The sequence below is a fragment of the Aquarana catesbeiana genome, linkage group LG11, assembly GCF_042186555.1.
Source record: "Aquarana catesbeiana isolate 2022-GZ linkage group LG11, ASM4218655v1, whole genome shotgun sequence".
Taxonomy (NCBI): domain Eukaryota; kingdom Metazoa; phylum Chordata; class Amphibia; order Anura; family Ranidae; genus Aquarana; species Aquarana catesbeiana.
Window position 1 is genome coordinate 277,467,469 of NC_133334.1, and position 19,813 is coordinate 277,487,281.

General features: G+C 44.0%; 1 protein-coding gene across 2 annotated transcripts in view; it reads left to right on the forward strand.

Annotated features, from left to right (window-relative positions):
- The window catches only part of KARS1 (lysyl-tRNA synthetase 1), a 54,225-nt gene that overhangs the window by 13,978 nt on the left and 20,434 nt on the right, over window positions 1-19,813 (forward strand). The gene's annotated exons all lie outside the window — the stretch shown is intronic.

The following is a 19,813-nucleotide window of genomic DNA, read 5'->3' on the forward strand; positions in this document are numbered from 1 at the left end:
AAATCTGATTTTGCAAAGGCATTTGGAACACATGAAGTGGCTTTATATCTTTTGTGGCTGTTGAGGAATATATTTCATAGCTCCCAACTGTTCCTGATTTCGAGGGACTGTCCCTGATTTGGAGCAATGTCCCTCTGTCCTGCATTCCTCCTCATGTGTCCCTCATTTTGGTCTGATCTATATAATTGTATATAAAATGCACTTTTTATCTATCAAAAAGTGTTTCCCAGCACTAAACCTTTTGACCTGATTTCTAAATTGCTGCATTTGTAATTTCCAAAAGCCAATATAAATGAATAGAAGTGGTAAAAAAAAGCACTTGTGGGTTTAACCAATCTTGTTTTTTTTTTACAATTCTCCTTTAAGGGGGCGTGGCCAGGGGTGTGTCCTATGCCTGCATACTTTTGCTGATAGGTGTCCCTCATTCACATCTCAAAAAGTTGAAAGGTATGCTATAACTTTAGCGCAAACCAATCAATATACGCTTATTGCGATTTTTTCTTTTTTTTTTTTATCAAAAATACGTAAAAGAATACATATCGGCCTAAACTGATGAATAAATAAATAAAAAAAAAAAATTATAATAAAATTGCCATAAATATATCCCCTATTTTGTAGATGCTATAACTTTTATAGCGCAAACCAATCAATATATTTTTTTTTTTTACCAAAAATATGTAGAAGAATACATATCGGCTTAAACTGAGGGAGAAATTTTTTATTTTTATTTTTATTTTTTTGGGATATTTATTATAGCAAAAAGTAAAAAATATTGTATTTTAATTTTTTTTTTTTTAAATTGATGCTCTTTTTTTGTTTATAGCGCAAAAAAATAAAAAACGCAGAGGTGATCAAATACCACCAAAAGAAATCTCTATTTGTGGCAAAAAAAAAGGACGTCAATTTTTTTTTGGGTACAACGTCGCAACGACCGCGCTTTAAATTGTCAGTTAAAGTGACGCAGTGCCGTTTTGCAAAAAAATGGCCTGGTCATTAAGGGGGGAAAATCCTTCTGGTCCTTACGTGGTTAAAGCGCAAAAAAAAAAGAGGTGATCATATACCACCAAAAGAAATCTCTATTTGTCGGAAAAACAGGACGAAAATGTTATTTTGGGTACAACGTCGCACGATTGTCAGTTAAAGTAACGCAGTGCCGTATCACAAAAAAAAAAAAAAAAATGGGGGGGGTAAATTTTCTGAAGGTCAAATGGCTAGTGTGTACAACATTGTGAATTCCAGGAATTGTTTCTTCCTTTTGAGGCCTCATCCACACTTGCCCGTAAATGCCCCTCCATGTTAGCCTATGTGCGCACATATAGACAATTGCAGGAGTTTAGAGGCAGAAAAAAAAATTATATATATATATATATATATATATATATATATATATATATATATATATTTTAATATAATATATAATATATTCTGGCCAATGAAGAGAGGAGAAAAGTGTTTACAAAAGCCCCAGAGTGCATGAAGCCCAAGTGTAGTAGAACATGGACACTAAGATAGTCTGTACTCTTACACCACCATGTGGACAGAAGGTGTATCAACAATTTTTTAAATTTTTTTTTTACATTTTATTTATTTATTTTTTTAATTAGGACACACATGCACACACGTATGTATATGAAACTCACATATATAGTTCAAATAGATGCAAAGGGTACAGATTCTATACTAATTTTGTGAAACAGCAGACGTTATAGAAGAATTCCAGGTATGAATATTTTTACACGGTTACAGCGATACACAGAGATTAATTTACAGGATTTATATAGCGCCAACAGTTTGTGCGGCACCTTACAACATAAGCGCAAATAGTACAATTACAATACAATCTAATACATTAGGAAGAAAGCAAATCCTCCTACATGAGTTGCACCTGTTTGTCTGCGGCTGGTGGTATATATTTTTTTTGAGGTGGGGGGGGGGGCGGCCGCCCCGGGCCCACCCTTTTTTGAAGCCAATTAGAGACTCAGGCTGTAATCATGTGCTTCTAAAGAAGAAAAAAAAAACAAAAAAACAAAACCCATTGGAATCCATGAGTCCGCCGCCCTGCATGTAGATTAGGGGCCGGGTGCATGGATTAGGGGGACGCCCCCCCCCTGCACCCCGTACGGATGCTGCATCCATAACCCTTTCTACATCCATTCAAAGTCCAGAATTTAGGGTGACTTCACACGGGAGCACAGAGCTGCCAGAGCTTCATTTTGGCTGCGGTAGGGGGCAGTGTGGTGTGCGATTCAACGCATCACATGGCTTCCTTTTTTTTTTATTTGTACAGTGGGGACAGAAAGTATTCAGACCCCCTTAAATTTTTCACTCTTTGTTATATTGAAGCCATTTGCTAAAATCATTTAAGTTCATTTTTTTTTCCTCATTAATGTATACACAGCCCTCCATATTACACCGCACCCCATATTGTACACACAGCCCCCCATATTGTACACACAGCACCCCATATTATACACACAGCACCCCCATATTGTACACACAGCACCCCCATATTGTACACCCCATATTGTACACACAGCTCCCCATATTGTACACACAGCGCCCCATATTGTACACACAGCGCCCCATATTGTACACACAGCACCCCATATTGTACACACAGCTCCTCATATTGTACACACAGCCCCCCATATTGTACACACAGCCCCCCATATTGTACACACAGCTCCCCATATTGTACACACAGCACCCCATATTGTACACACAGCTCCCCATATTGTACACACAGCTCCCCATATTGTACACACAGCCCCCCCATATTGTACACACAGCCCCCCATATTGTACACACAGCGCCCCATATTGTACACACAGCTCCCCATATTGTACACACAGCCCCCCATATTGTACACACAGCCCCCCATATTGTACACACAGCACCCCATATTGTACACACAGCACCCCATATTGTACACACAGCCCCCCATATTGTACACACAGCACCTCATATTGTACACACAGCACCTCATATTGTACACACAGCACCCCATATTGTACACACAGCACCCCATATTGTACACACAGCTCCCCATATTGTACACACAGCTCCCCATATTGTACACACAGCACCCCATATTGTACACACAGCACCCCATATTGTACACACAGCACCCCATATTGTACACACAGCTCCCCATATTGTACACACAGCCCCCCATATTGTACACACAGCCCCCCATATTGTACACACAGCTCCCCATATTGTACACACAGCCCCCCATATTGTACACACAGCACCCCATATTGTACACACAGCACCCCATATTGTACACACAGCACCCCATATTGTACACACAGCACCCCATATTGTACACACAGCACCCCATATTGTACACACAGCCCCCCATATTGTACACACAGCACCTCATATTGTACACACAGCACCTCATATTGTACACACAGCCCCCCATATTGTACACACAGCTCCCCATATTGTACACACAGCCCCCCATATTGTACACACAGCACCCCATATTGTACACACAGCCCCCCATATTGTACACACAGCTCCCCATATTGTACACACAGCCCCCCATATTGTACACACAGCACCCCATATTGTACACACAGCACCCCATATTGTACACACAGCACCCCATATTGTACACACAGCACCCCATATTGTACACACAGCCCCCCATATTGTACACACAGCACCTCATATTGTACACACAGCACCTCATATTGTACACACAGCACCCCATATTGTACACACAGCACCCATATTGTACACACAGCTCCCCATATTGTACACACAGCTCCCCATATTGTACACACAGCACCCCATATTGTACACACAGCACCCCATATTGTACACACAGCACCCCATATTGTACACACAGCTCCCCATATTGTACACACAGCCCCCCATATTGTACACACAGCCCCCCATATTGTACACACAGCTCCCCATATTGTACACACAGCCCCCCATATTGTACACACAGCACCCCATATTGTACACACAGCACCCCATATTGTACACACAGCACCCCATATTGTACACACAGCACCTCATATTGTACACACAGCCCCCCATATTGTACACACAGCCCCCCATATTGTACACACAGCACCCCATATTGTACACACATCACCCCATATTGTACACACAGCACCCCATATTGTACACACAGCACCTCATATTGTACACACAGCACCTCATATTGTACACACAGCCCCCCATATTGACAGAAAAACACAGAATTGTTGACATTTTTGTAGATTTATTAAAAAAGAAAAACTGAAATATCACATGATCCTAAGTATTCAGACCCTTTGCTCAGTATTTAGTAGAAGCCCCTTTTGATGAGTCTTTTTGGGAAAGATGCAACAAGTTTTTCACACCTGGATTTGGGGATCCTCTGCCATTCCTCCTTGCAGATCCTCTCCAGTTCTGTCAGGTTGGATGGTAAACGTTGGTGGACGGCCATTTTTAGGTCTCTCCAGAGATGCTCAATTGGGTTTAAGTCAGGGCTCTGGCTGGGCCATTCAAGAACAGTCACGGAGTTGTTGTGAAGCCACTCCTTCATTATTTTAGCTGTGTGCTTAGGGACATTGTCTTGGAAGGTAAACCTTCGGCCCAGTCTGAGGTCCTGAGCACTCCCAAAAAGTTGGGAGGTGTGCGATTGGTGGAGCCCAATTTGGAATGTTTTATTTTTCCTGGTTCATATGCTAGCAGCTCACGTTAAACAAAGACCACAACAGATCTGGTGGCGCTTTTAGGAGAGGAGAGTGGAGTGGAATGTGATTTTCCATAAAGGATCCATATATTAAAGCCTTGTCGGACCAGCTGTGGATTTCGATGCAGGAGAGGAGAGTGGAACGTGAACTGCCATTAAGGATTTGTATACCAAAGCGCCACGAGACCTGTTTGTGGTCTTTGTTTAACCACTGTGCCGACCGGCTCATGCCAATGTACGTCGGCAAAGTGGCACGGCTGCGCAAAAAATCACCTAGAGGTACGTCACCCCTTTAAGAGCCGCCAGGGGGCGCGCGCGCTGCACGGCGGGGGACCTGATGCGTGTGGCACTTTATCACTCTTTCACATAGTATCGCATATTATCGCATATTACTGCAATTTTTGTTTTGTATTTTATTTGTTTTTTTGTTTTGTTTTTTAATTAAGGATAGGCATTCATGCATTTTTGTCTATTTTAGCTGCTTAGCTTGTTGAATTAGTGCACTTCATCACTATTTCACATAGTATCGCATATTACTGGAGAATATGAAAACACTGCGCTCTAATAGCAAAAATAAAATATATGTGAGCCAGCAGCTGCATACATTGTGACAAACAATAACTGGTAACTAGGAAAAAATGCAGCGCTAAGAAATATTGGGAAGTTAGGATGTAGTGAAACAATTAAGTAAGAGATGCTGTACTGAACAGTAAAGCATATGTGCAAAAACCATAAGTGAAGTGAAATGAACAAACACAGTATAAAGTGTCCACATATGGTAAATGGATGATTCCAAACTCAAATTAATAAGAGGAACTGGTATGAACCAATAGAAATGATGTGAGACTGGAAATTAAAGTCAATGGTGCACGAAGTGGATCTGTGACTGTGAGTCAACAACGGGGTACAGAACTTCCGTAGCTGTAAACCAACATCTCGATATGGGGCATCAGAATGAAAACATCAGGAAGTAAGATAAGATGGGTACTCTTACCAGATGACGTGGACTCCACTGTCATATGACATGGAGTCAATGGTGCATGGAGCCAAACCTAGGCTGGAAAACGATATCCGGAACGGTGGAACCTCTGTCTCACTTCTCGACTTCTCTGGTGGGGTGAAGAAACATCAGGAAGGGCCGCCAACTGGATATCAGCCAATAGACCTCAAGGATGTGTTCCAAGGAGAAGCCGGGGACAGATTTGATCCAGACCCCGTGATGGAAGTAGGGCTACTGGAAGGCAGTTTCTTGCATCGGGATAATATGCAAATAAAAAATAAAAAGCTTCTGCATAGTGCAGGTAAACCAGGGATTTTTATTTCTAAAAATACCATACAGAAAATGGATAAAAGTGATCACAATTAAAATAAAATCTAAGCAGCGTAAGGAAGGGGAGATCGCCCGACACGTTTCGACCAAGAGGGTCTTCAACAGGGGCATTGCCGTGACGTCAGAGGGGGCGGGGTCACCGTGTGATTCCGCCCCCTCTGACGTCACGGGGAAAGCCTCAGGGAAGTCCCCGTGCATCAGAGGGGGGCGGGGTCACCGGGTGGCCCCGCCCTCCGTTATTTAAGAACCCTCAGAAGACGAGAAGCGTCACACAGCGGGAGCCTCCCATCATGGATGCGGAGCTGCCCGAGCACGAAGAAGGGAAGAAGACGCCGCGGAGGAAGATGCCGGACGAGAACACCGGAGCAAGAAGCAGAGGATCGGAGGAAGAAGAAGATGGAGGAAGAAACCGAAGGAAGATAGAAGATAGAAGAAAGAAGAAGCAAAAACTGTCTCTTGTCATTTTTAACATTTTTTGTGAAATGGTAGGGGTACTTTTATACCCCCCTACCATTTCACATGTGGGGGGGCGGGATCTGGGGGTCCCCTTGTTAAAGGGGGCTTCCAGATTCCGATAAGCCCCCCCGCCCACAGACCCCCCACAACCACCGGGCAAGGGTTGTGGGGATGAGGCCCTTGTCCTCATCAACATGGGGACAAGGTGCTTTGGGGGGACCCCCCAAAGCACCCTCCCAATGTTGAGGGCATGTGGCCTGGTACGGTTCGGGGGGCACTCTCTTGTCCCCCCCCTCTTTTCCTGTGGCCTGCCAGGTTGCGTGCTCGGATAAGGGTCTGGTATGGATTTTTAGGGGGACCCCACCCAATTTTTAAAAAATTTTGGCGCGGGGTTCCCCTTCAGGTCTGGTATGGATTTTGAGGGGGACCCCCACGCCTTTTTTTTTGGTGCGGGGTTCCCCTTAATATCCATACCAGACCTGAAGGACCTGATATGGAATTTAGGGGGACCCCCACACCATTTTTTTTTTTAATTCTGGTTCGGGGTTCCCCTGTGGGGAATTCCCATGCCGTTTTTACCAATGAACTTTCATGTGTATGGTCGGACCGACAATTCATATAGCCGCGAGTAGTTTTAAATGACTTTTTTTCCTTTGAAATGTCATTTTGCTGTCAGACTGTTCTAAACACGGGAAACATGCGCCCTTTACAGGCATACTATAGACACCCCCCCCCCCCAGGTACGAAATTTTAAAGGGATATTACACTTTTATTGTTTCACTTTAAGCATTATTAAAATCACTGCTCCTGAAAAAACGGCCGTTTTTAAACTTTTTTTTGCATTGATCCATGTCCCCTGGGGCAGGACCCCGGGTCACCTTTTTATGACAATAACTTGCATATAAGCCTTTAAATTAGCACTTTTGATTTCTCCCATAGACTTTTAAAGGGTGTTCTGCGGCTTTCGAATTTGCCGCCCCCACCTACCCAACACCCCAAATTGTTCGTTGTCGGAGAACTGGCGAACAGCCGATGTTCGACTCGAAGCTCATCCCTACTCTCCGTCTCTATTTCTCTGTTCTTTCAGGAATGTGGACTGGTTGTAAATAACAGGATGATGAAATCATAGTGACATAAAATGTAAATATGGTATCATCCTGTGTAGACTCCACTGTAACCATAGCAACTAAACTTTATTGCAGCCTCAACTACAAAGAGCCAATCCTGGGCTTCTACGTCACGCAGCCCCGCCCCAGACAGAAAAAAAAAAGTGGGTGGGCGGAAGTCGATATTAGAGAGTTCCTCCTGACAGCCGGAAGTGCCTTCTATCATTCTCTTCCTCTCTCTCCCTCCTGCACGGTGGATCATGGCGGACGTCCAGGCTGCGGCTCCTGCGGACGGCGATACCAAACTCAGCAAAAAGTAAGCGGACCTCCGAGCTGCGGCTCCTTCCCGGAGAGCGGAGAGCATACGGGGCCAGTGAGGAGGGGAAGGAGCGGGCTGTGTGCCCGGACATGTGGGCTGTAGCCGCTTCCATTGAGGGGGACTGGGGGAGTGAGGCATTGTGGGAGTTGTAGTCTCCTGAGGAGTGTCAGCCGGTCTGGGTGAATGGGCCGCGGGCTGACCGGGAACTACAACTCCCAGCAGTGCGGGGGACCGGCTGATGTAACTGCAGCCTGTGAGTCTGGAGGGAGCTGGAATGGGATAGAATGGACTCTGGATGAGTCCAGAACATGAAATCCTCACCGGGGATCGGAGAGAACTAAAATACTTTTTATGTGTAGTTTTGGAGAGGGATTAGACCCCCTGTCAGGTTTTTATTGCTGTCTGTGTCCCACATTAGGGAGATTCATCCTCTCATTGTGTTCTGTTTACTGCTATCAAAAGTGAAAGTAAAAAAAAAAAAATCCGAAATTTTGAGTTGTCCCCAGAACAGGAAATGAGGGAAAATCTTCCAATGGGGACATTAGTTCTGAGGCCCCCCTCCACTTTAGAGGGATTTCTTATCAATTCCTGTTTTGGTTATGGGACAGGAAGTGAAGGGAAATCTCCACACTGGGGACATAGAAAAAAAAAAGAGGGTAGGGGGGTTATAACCCTCTCTTTATCCAGTTCAGCCCCAGAAAGGATTTACCCCACCTTAATGACCAGGCCATTTTATGCGATATGGCACTTCAACTGACAATTGTGCGGACGTGCCCAAATAAAGTTAACGTCCCCCCCCCCCCCCCCCCACACATAGAGCTTTCTTTTGGTGGCATTTGAGATATATATATATCTCAAATGCCACCAAAATCCCGCTAAAAATCACAGATCTCCGCCATTACTAGGAAAAAAAATAAATATGCCATAAATCTATCCCATAGTTTGTAGACGTGATAACTTTTGCGCAAACCAATCAATATACGCTTATTGCGATTTTTTTTTTTTTTTTTTTTATACCTATATACCTTTTTTATATGTAGAATATATATCGGCCTAAACTGATGAAGAAATTTGTTTTTTTTTTTTTGGGGGGTTTTTTTTTTAAGTTTTTTGGGATATTATAGCAAAATAAAAAAAAAAAAAAAAATATATATATATATATATATATATATATATATATATATATATTTTTTATTTATTTTGCTATAATATCCCAAAAAACTTAAAAAAAAAAACCCCCCCAAAAAAAAAAAACAAATTTCTTCATCAGTTTAGGCCGATATATATTCTACATATAAAAAAGGTATATAGGTATAAAAAAAAAAAAAAAAAATCGCAATAAGCGTATATTGATTGGTTTGCGCAAAAGTTATCACGTCTACAAACTATGGGATAGATTTATGGCATATTTATTTTTTTTCCTAGTAATGGCGGAGATCTGTGATTTTTAGCGGGACTGCGTCATTGCGATGGAACAGACCGGACACTTTTGACACTTTTTTTTTTTTTTTTGGGACCGGTGACATTTATAGAGCGATCAGAGCTAAAAATAGCCACCGATCACTGTATAAATGTCACTGGCAAGGAAGGGGGTTAACACTAGAGGGGCGATCAAGGGGTTAAGTGTGTTCCCTGGGGAGGTGTTTCTAACTGTGGAGGAGGAGGAGAGAGATCGCTGTTCCTGATCAGTGTGAGTCTCTCCTCTCCCAGAACAGGACGGGGATCTGTCTGTTTACATTGACAGATCTCTCCCTCTCCCTCTCCCTCCCTCCACCTGAGCGTTTTCAGCTCCTAAAACGCCCGGAAAAAAAAGGTCTGAAAAGCGGCCAACAAGCAAACCCCCCCCCCCATTCATTTCAACGGCATCTGAGCGTTTTGTCACCTGAAGCAAAACGCATGTAAACGCCCTGGAGCTTCGCTTTTAAGAACGCATCAAAGTAGTGCAGAAACCGCTTCAAAGTCGCTGTGACTTTTTAGGTCTGTAAAGAAGAGTCTGGAAGGAGCCGGACCCTCCCTGTTCAACATGGGAGAGAAAAAAAAAGTGTTGCATTTAGTAGCAGTTGAAAGTCTCGGGTTGAGTCATCTGAGGATTTTGTAACCCCTCCCCCCCCCCCCCTCTCCCTTCCCCATCATCTGACAGTCCGGTGACCGCTTTACTTTCACTTCCGATTTGTTAGCTTTGTGTGTCTTCTATATGATCCCTTTTCACACTGAGGCAGTTTTCAGGCATTTTGGCGCTAAAAATAGGGCCTGAAAAGCGCCTCTCCCGCCTCCCCAGTGCGAGGACCCGAGCGATTTCACCCCCCCCCCCCCCGGGGGTGGTGCGCCTGCGGGACGGGAAAAAGTCCTACAAGCAGCGTCTTTGGATCGCTGTAGGAGTTGTGTATAGAGGGCTCTCCTACACCAGAATGAATGGGCAGCGCTTCCGAAGTAGGGCTGAAACAACTAATCGATTAATCGGCAACTAATCGATTATGAAATTAATCGATTACTATTTTCATAATCGATTAATCGGCCAGTAACATAATGGGGTTAAAAAAAAAAAAAACTTAAGATGAGCCCTTTATAGTACAAAAAGAGCAAATAATCGCTACTGTAAATATTACTTTCACAGTTCTACACTAAAAAAAAAAATTAACCCCTTACAGTAGTGATTATCTGCTTTTTTTGTACTATAAAGGGCTAATTTTAGTTTTTTTTCACCCCATTATGTTACTAAACGTCTTAGACCTGGTTCACATCTATGTGTTTTTTGGTGCTTTTTGCAGAACGCACTACAGTTCATTCACGTGGTTTCCTATGGGACACGTTCACGCCAAACGGTGCTTTTTTGGTTCAATATACTTCAATAGAGAAGCTGCAGAAAAGCATGTCATTTTTGCAGCAATTTGTGTTTTTTTTAATCTGCCCAACAACAAATTGGCCAAACAAATACAAAAACGCAAATCACAGCAAAATCACTTGCACAAAAATCAAAACGCACAGCAAAAAGCACTGCAGAAACAGATGAAAAGCAAACTGCACAGGTGTGCACTGAGCCTTATGCTGGTCACACCGATCAATTTTCAGATGAGAATATTCAGACGAAAAATCTTTGTACATTCACTGAATGAAAGAACGAACGTTCTTAAAATGACATTTTTTTTGAAGGAAGACATTGTTTTTGTTTTTAATAAAAAAATTTGATCACTAAGTGATGACATTTACCAGATTCACCCTTTAATAGTATATACAGTATATCTCCTCTAATAGTATATACAGTATATCTCTTCTGTCTGTTATGCTCAGAGTGGATTCGATATTTTGCTCCCTAACCATATAGTTGGTTATTTATATTTATCACTGCATAGAGATATTTAAGAATAAATTACCTTTTTTAAAAAAACTTACACATTAACTAAATTATACACCACACTTTTTTTTACGGTTATTAACCGAATAATCGATTAATCGAAACCATAATCGTCCAACTAATCGATTATGAAAATAATCGTTAGTTGCAGCCCTATTCCGAAGCGACATGGGTGCTTTTAACCCCTTCTTGGGGGTTAAAAGCCCCTCCGCTAGAGGACGAAAATCGTCGCTAAAACTAGCGGTGCTTTACCGCTAACGGAGCCCCGCCCCAGTGTGAAAGCAGCCTAAGAGCCCTTTCACAGGCACGGCCGCATTAGCGGTAAAGTGCCGCTAATTTTAGCGGCGCTCTACCGTCGTTTTAGAGGTGCTTTTAATCCCCCCCACACTAGCAGCCAAGGAAAGTGTTAAAAGCGCCCGCGAAGCACCGCTGCTTGAGGCGCTTTGGTGGCGCTGCCCATTCAATTTCAATAGGCGGGGGTGCTTTAGGAGCGCCCCAAAGATGCTGCTTGCAGGACTTTTTTTTTTGACGTCCTGCCAGCGCAGCGCCCCCAGTGTCAAAGAACTCGGGTTTTCACACTAAGACTGCAGGGGAGCCGTTTTTCCTGCAGGAGATGCGTGAGGGCCACATGAGAAATGGCCTGGAGGGCCGCCTTCAGCCCACAGGCCTTGTGTTTGACATATGTGCTATAGAGGGATATTCTTTGTTCTTATTTCATGTCTGAGGTTTACAACCACTTTAAAGCTGAGCGCAGGGCAGTGGAGGCTGCAGTTGGGCTGTACTGGCACTGATCGGGTTAATTGCTTTTATCTTGCTTCGGGGGGGGGGGGAGATGATGGGAGATATACTTTAGAAGTGCACCGAAATTTCGGCCGGCGAAAATGACCGTCTGAAAACGGTGTTTTTTCATTCGGCTGAATTAAAAAAAACAGCCGATACCGAAAGGGGACGTGGTCCACCCCGGGTGCCACCCATTGCTGGAGTGTCATCCTGGCGCGCCCAGTCCTCTCCTCCTCCCCTCGCTGCGATCTCCGTGTTTCACGGAACTGAATTGTCCGGGCCGCAGTAACAATGTTCCGCTTCCTGTGATAGATGGCACACTGATCCAATCACAAGACATTGTTACTGCGGTCCGGGCAATTCAAATCCAGCTCCGTGACACATGAAGGTCGCTGCTGATGCGGGCACTGGCAGGCTGCATGTGATGGGCACTGGCAGGCTGCATGTGATGGGCACTGGCAGGCTGCATTGATCTCCTGTATCATATATGCTAGACGTGCACTGAATGGAAATTTTGCTAATACTTTTAGCAGTGTGTTTAAATTTAAGAGATTGCAGACATGATTCAAGAGATGGTTAGAAGCTGGGGACATGATTCAAGAGATGGTTAGAAGCTGGGGACATGATTCAAGAGATGGTTAGAAGCTGGGGACATGATACAAGAGATGGTTAGAGGCTGGGGACATGATACAAGAGATGGTTAGAAGCTGGGGACATGATACAAGAGATGGTTAGAGGCTGGGGACATGATACAAGAGGTGGTTAGAGGCTGGGGACATGATACAAGAGGTGGTTAGAGGCTGGGGACATGATACAAGAGGTGGTTAGAGGCTGGGGACATGATACAAGAGATGGTTAGAAGCTGGGGACATGATACAAGAGATGGTTAGAGGCTGGGGACATGATACAAGAGGTGGTTAGAGGCTGGGGACATGATACATGAGGTGGTTAGAGGCTGGGGACATGATACAAGAGGTGGTTAGAGGCTGGGGACATGATACAAGAGGTGGTTAGAGGCTGGGGACATGATACAAGAGGTGGTTAGAGGCTGGGGACATGATACAAGAGGTGGTTAGAGGCTGGGGACATGATACAAGAGGTGGTTAGAGGCTGGGGACATGATACAAGAGGTGGTTAGAGGCTGGGGACATGATACAAGAGGTGGTTAGAGGCTGGGGACATGATACAAGAGGTGGTTAGAGGCTGTAGACTGCATTTTTCTTGACCTTTCTTGCACTAAAGGTGCCAATATTGGCCAACAATAAATTCATATTAATGTATGATGTATCTGATATTAATTAAAAAGTTGTATATAATACAATTTTATATATAAAAATATAAATTTTTTTTTTTTAAACTTTCATTTTCAGTAACGGTTTCGGTTTTCGGCCTAGTGCATCCTTCTTTTTCGGTACCAAAATTACTATTCGGTGCACCCCTAATATACTTACCTAATCCTCACTCCTGTGATGGTGGAGATGAACAGTATTTGCTGGTCCTCACCTAGCAACATCCTAGCAACGTCCTGGGAGTATTTTCATCAGACACTGGGGAGGTATACACTGGGGAGGTATACACTGGGGAGGTATACACTGGGGAGGTATACACTGGGGAGGTATACGCCTATATATAACAAGGGCATTATTCACCTTTATTCAGAGCTGCACAGATTATATTTACAGGAGCCTCTTACCTGCACAGACCATTGCTTTGGTTAAAAGTGAACTGACCCTTTAAGGAAAGAAATTCCTCTTGACGTAAAGTAGATGTTTATCTTGCTGCCACTCCTAATTCTCCCTTGTTGTCTCCTTGCTAGGTGGTAAAGCCAGTTTGCGGGTTTGGGAGTTTTCTGTTTTTTTTCCTATGATGTCTCGAGCGCTCCTCAGGCTGGCTAGGTGCCCGGTCTGGGCCCAGCGGGCACTTCAGGACAATCTCCTGGGCAAGCACCTTCCCGCTTCCTCCTCTCCGCTCTGCACTGGCCAGGCACTTCATGGGAAAAAAAGGTTGGTGCGCTTCTCCGTATTCTGTGCCCCACCAACTTCTTTTTTTCTTTTCATGAATCTCCTGTTTCAGCCCCCGGCGGGTTCCAATCAATGGGCTCCATATTTGTTTTCCTAAAAGGTTGACGCCTAATGGACCCCCTTAGCAGAAGACAGCTGTGTTGGGCCAGAATCTGTCATTCGTTTTCTGACCTGCATCAAAGATGGATGCAGTTTGAGCCCCGCCCCCAGGAGCCACACCTATATATATATATGTGTGTGTATGTCCTGGGAGGGTGGGGGGGCGCGGAGGATATAAAAAGAAAGCCTGCTTCCTTATTCCTTACTTCCCCGGTGCTCTATCGAGAAATGCCCTCCTTCGAAAAATGCCTCCGATTGGTCTGCGCATGCGCGATAACAAACGTTGAGCAGCTGGTGTGACGTCAGCGCGTGTGCGCACATCATCGGGGGCATTATCCGACGCTTTGCAAACAGCGGAGGGAGAATATCCTTGTCAGATTCTGCCTCGCTGTTGCAGGGGCGGGGTTTGCCTGTATTGCACAGCGGGTTCAGTGTGATAAACGGCGTGTTTTGGCTGTGTGTAAGGGGCGGGGTTAAGACACCCACAAAACCCGCCCCACAATAGCGAGGAAGAATCTGACAATTACATTCTCCTTCGGCGCTTAGCGGATCGTGGGATACTGCCTCCTACGATCTGCGCATGCTCCGTCTGATCACCATATCAGCTGGAGTGACGTTGGTTACTGCGCATACCCATCAGAGGCATTTTTCGATGGGGGGGTGGGTTATTTCTCGATAGAACACCGGCTGTCAATGCTCCGCCCCATTTCCACTCCAGCTTCGTAGTGCTTGCTTTTAATTTTTAAAAAAAAAGCGCTGTTCGTTCCCACTGATCCCTGCTGTCTTCTGGGACCTGTGTGTCTCCCAGAAGACAGCGGGGGAGGGGGGATGGAGGAGGCGCTGGATATGGTATAGATATCCGTGGATACTGCGGCTATCTATGCCCGGAAGTGGGAGCAAATACCTGGATTATACAGGTATCTGCTCCCCCCTGATAGGTACCAAATGTGACACCGGAGGGGGGGATTCCGAATAGCGGAAGTTCCACTTTTGGGTGGAACTCCGCTTTAAGGCTCGGTTCACACTAGTGCAGCTCCGAGGGCGGCGTTCATGCGACTTTACACTCTCTGGCACTCGGGTTGCAAGAAAGTTGCATCAGCAGTTGCACTTTTAGGTCACCTAAGATTGGAACGGGTGCCATTGAAATCAATGGGCTGTGGCTTGTTATGGGATCTTTGTGTCCAAAGTCGCATGACAAGTCGCACTAATGTGAACGGAGCCTTTAGGGTGGCAATCATTGAACTAAATGTGTTTCTGACTTGTCATGCGACTTTCTATGTTGCCTCAGAAGTTGCACTCGTGTGAACGGAGCCTTAGGACGGCACCCATTGAAATGAATGTGGTTTTTTTTTTTTTTTTTTTTTTTTAAATTGGAAAAAGTTTTTATTGTGCCAATGGTTATAAAATACAGATAACAAAAGCTCTAGATAAATAGATAAAACATTTGAAAAGGACATAGTCCAGGTTTCACAACATTAGATTTATAGTCAGATAATGAAAGAAACCATAACGTGTCCCCGGAAATCGGAATCCAACCTTACAGTATCAGTAAGCAGACGATCGCCTGGTTCAGAACTATGAGATCAGAGTGGCACTGAAAAATAAACTAGGATCGTGTAATACTTAAACGAAGGGAAATTAATGTGTCTTAACTGGTCATGTGACTTTGTGTCGCATGTGGCATCAGAAGTCGCACTACTGTGAACGGGACCAGATGCTGAGATGCGATTTGCTAAGGTACAGTTAGTAACAATCAATCGTCTCTTAACCACTTCAGCCCCGGAAGGATTTACCCCCCTTAATGACCAGGCCATTTTTTTGCGATTCGGCACTGCGTCGCTTTAACTGACAATTGCGCGGTCCTGCGACGCTGTACCCAAATAAAATGTACGTCCTTTTTTTTTCCCCCACAAATAGAGCTTTCTTTTGGTGGTATTTGAGCACCTCCTGCAGTTTTTATTTTTTGCGCTATAAGCAAAAATAAAAGCGAAAAATTTTGAAAAAGAAAAAAAATTATTTTTTTTGCTATAATAAATATCCCCCTCCTTCTTTTTTTTTTTTTTTTTTTTAATAAAAAAAAAAATGTCTTCATCAGTTTAGTCCAATATATATTCTTCTACATATTTTTGGTAAAAAAAATCACAATAAGCGTATATTGTTTTGCGCAAAAGTTATAGCGTCTACAAACTATGGGATGGATTTATGGCATTTATTTATTTTTTTAACTTGTAACGGCGGCGATCAGCGTTTTTTTTAAGCGGGACTGTGACATTGCGGCGGACACATCGGACACTTTTTTTGGGACCAGTGACATTTATACGATCAGCGCTATAAAAGTGCACTGATTACTGTATAAATGTCACTGGTAGGGAAGGGGTTAACACTAGGGGGGCGATCAAGGGGGTTAAGTGTTCCCTAGGGAGGTGTTTCTAACTGTGAGGGGGAGGGGACTGACTGGAGGAGGAGCCAGATCATGGTTCTTGCTTAATAGGAACAGACGATCTGTCTCTCCTCCCCTGTCAGAACTGGGATTTTTGTGTTTACATACACATCCCCATTCTGGTTCTCGTGCCCGCGATTTTGCCCGCCGGTTACGCGAATCACGTCCCCCATCCCCCCCCCCCCCCCCCCCCCCGGTGTGCAGCTGGCGCTCGCGGTCGCCTGCTGTGGCTACTAAAGGAGCCGCTGTACATATACAGAGATTTGCCCAGGAGAGCCATCCTGCCGCCGTATATCCTCCGTCTCTGGCATAGCATTTGAATGAGTTGTTTACTATTGATTGATTATTCCAATTGGAAGAGACCGATCGGAAATGAAATCAATCATTTATTGAAGTGTGTACGGCTGCCATTAGATGGGAGTTTTATTTTTGAAAAGTTTACAGGTTGACTTGAAATAGATTTCCGTAGCGCCCTGCGAGCCTTTTCCAAACTTTGGTGTAAGTCGGTGAACTGCCAATAGGATGATCAGGATGGAGCGCTGCATTGTGGGAATAAGGGGGTGGAGTCTTTCTGCATTGCTACTACCAGGAAGTGATAACTAAGTAACCAATCAGAGGGGAAGATCAATGGCATCTCTACAGATTTAATTTACTTTGTAGTAGTAAATGGGTTGTTATGGCAGCATTGCACAGATTGCTCGTTAACTATCATCTCTTTTTTTTATTCTTTTTCTTTTTTCCAGTGAGCTGAAAAGACGTTTGAAGGCCGAGAAAAAAGCTGCTGAAAAAGAGGTGAAACAAAAAGAGCAATGCGAGAAAACGCCGACAGAGAAGACGGAGGAGCTGGACGAGGAGAGCCTCGATCCCAATGTAAGTTTTCTTATTTCCTTCCCATGTAGGGACACAACCGCCACGCCTGCCTGCCCGCCCCTCCCCCTAAACTTCAGCTTTGCTTTCATTTTTATTTTATTTCTTTTTAATAAGTGGAATTTGGGTTTTAATCTCTATTTCCCGGGTGGCGGGGGGGGGGGTGGGTGGGGGGGGGACTGCCTTATCAGCTGCTGTTAGACGAGAAATGTAAAGAATGTGCCGCTCCCAGTAACACCAACCTTATCAGGAACTGAAGTCCTTTCACATAATTTGTGATTAAAAACATATTTATTTTATATATACTGTGTAGAGGTCGACCGATATGGGTTTTTCTCTGGCCAATGCCGATATATAGATATCGGGGCAGCCGATTTTTGCGGCTAATATATATATATATTTTTTTTCTTTATTTTTAATTTTTTTTTTTTCCCTTCATCTCATAAATTCTTCCACTCCACTCCCCGCTGCTTCCTCCTGTCACTCTACCACACACTTGATTTATATTTTATCATTTATTTATTTCAGGTACTTATATGACGCTGTCAATTTACGCAGCGCTTTACATATACATTGTACATTCACATCAGTCCCTACCCTCAAGGAGCTTACAATCTAAGGTCCCTAACTCACATTCATACATACTAGGGACGATTTAGACAGGATCCAATTAACCTACCAGCATGTCTTTGCAGACTTGATGTCCTCAGTACAGATGGCAGGGGGCACTGGTTGGCACTGATTGGCACTGGCAGGTTTCACACTGAGCCATATAGTATAACTGTGTGAAACTAACATATGTAACTGAATGCAGAGAGACCAGCTTCTCTGATGAATGCTCTCCTTGCCCGGGCCGGTCAGTTTAGGTGGACGGCCATGTCTTGGTAGGTTTGCAGTTGTGCCATACTATTTCCATTTTCTGATGATGGATTGAACAGAGCTCCATGAGATGTTCAAAGCTTGGGATATTTTTTTATCACCTAACCCTGCTTTATACTTCTCCACAACTTTATCCCCGACCTGTCTGGTGTGTTCCTTGGCCTTCATGATGCTGTTTGTTAATGAAGGTTCTCTAACAAATCTCTGAGGGCTTCACAGAACAGCTGTATTTATAGTGAGATTAAATGACACACAGGTGGATTCTATTTAGTGATTACGTGACTTCTGAAGGCAATTGGTTCCACTAGATTTTAGTTAGGGATATCAGAGTAAAGGGGGCTGAATATAAATACACACACGTACGTGGTGGTGGGGTGTGTGTTTGGGGGGGGGGGGTGGAGGGAGACAGGAATGTAAAACTTCCCCTTTTGGGTGAAGTCCTGCTTAAACTTCCCTTTTTTTATGTAGGGCGCTCCCTGCACTCCGTGCTCTGGAGAAAGCAGTGAATGCTCAGCCTTTGTATTCTCTGTGTTGTGATCTCTGAACATCCTCTGACGTTGTCTTTCTCTGATGGTCTTTTTCTCCATAATATCCTAGATCCCATCCTGTGCAGGATTCTGGTATCCTTCTACCCTCAGGGAAGTTAGAGGGAACTTTTCCCTTCATATTCCACTGTCCCCCCCCCCCCCAACTCTAGTCCAGTGATGAGAACGTTGGCACTCCAGATGTTTTGGAACCACATTTCCCATGATGCTCATGCACTCTGCAGTGTAGTCGAGCATCATGGGAAATGTAGTTCCAAAACATCTGGAGTGCCAAGGTTCGCAATCACTGGACTAGACTATTGAGGGTTTTTCTTCTTTTGTAAGTCTTCATATCTTCCTTTTCCTTTGGAGGGGGTATAATTCTCCCTTTTGAGATTTATGTTATGCACTATATAAGTGAGTCTGCACAACACTATATCTATCTATCTATGTGTGTAGGTGTGTGTGTGTGTGTATATATATATATATATCTATCTATCTATCTCTATCTCCTTACTAGTGGGAACATGGTGGGTGTTTGCAGCAAATTTAAGTCTGTTGCCACACATTCTCACGCACACAACTCGCTCTGTATTTGATTGCGGTAGAGCAGAGGTTTACTCTTTGCTTTATTTTTCACGATAACTCTCCCTTGTATAATCTAAAATGATAAGAAAAAAAAAAAAAAAGCGTTTGCCTATATTTTCCAGAAGCGGCCTTATCAGTTGCTGTTAGACGGAGAATTTGAGGAACGTGCCTCTCCCACTAACAGAAACGTGATCTCTTTTAAAAACAAAAGTGAAATTTAACCAGTTGACCTCCAGGAAGATTTACCCCCCCCCCCCTTCATGACAAGGTCATTTTTTGCGATACGGCACTGTTTTACTTTAACTGACAGTTGCGCGGTTGTGCGACGCTGTACCCAGATACAGTAGAAACCT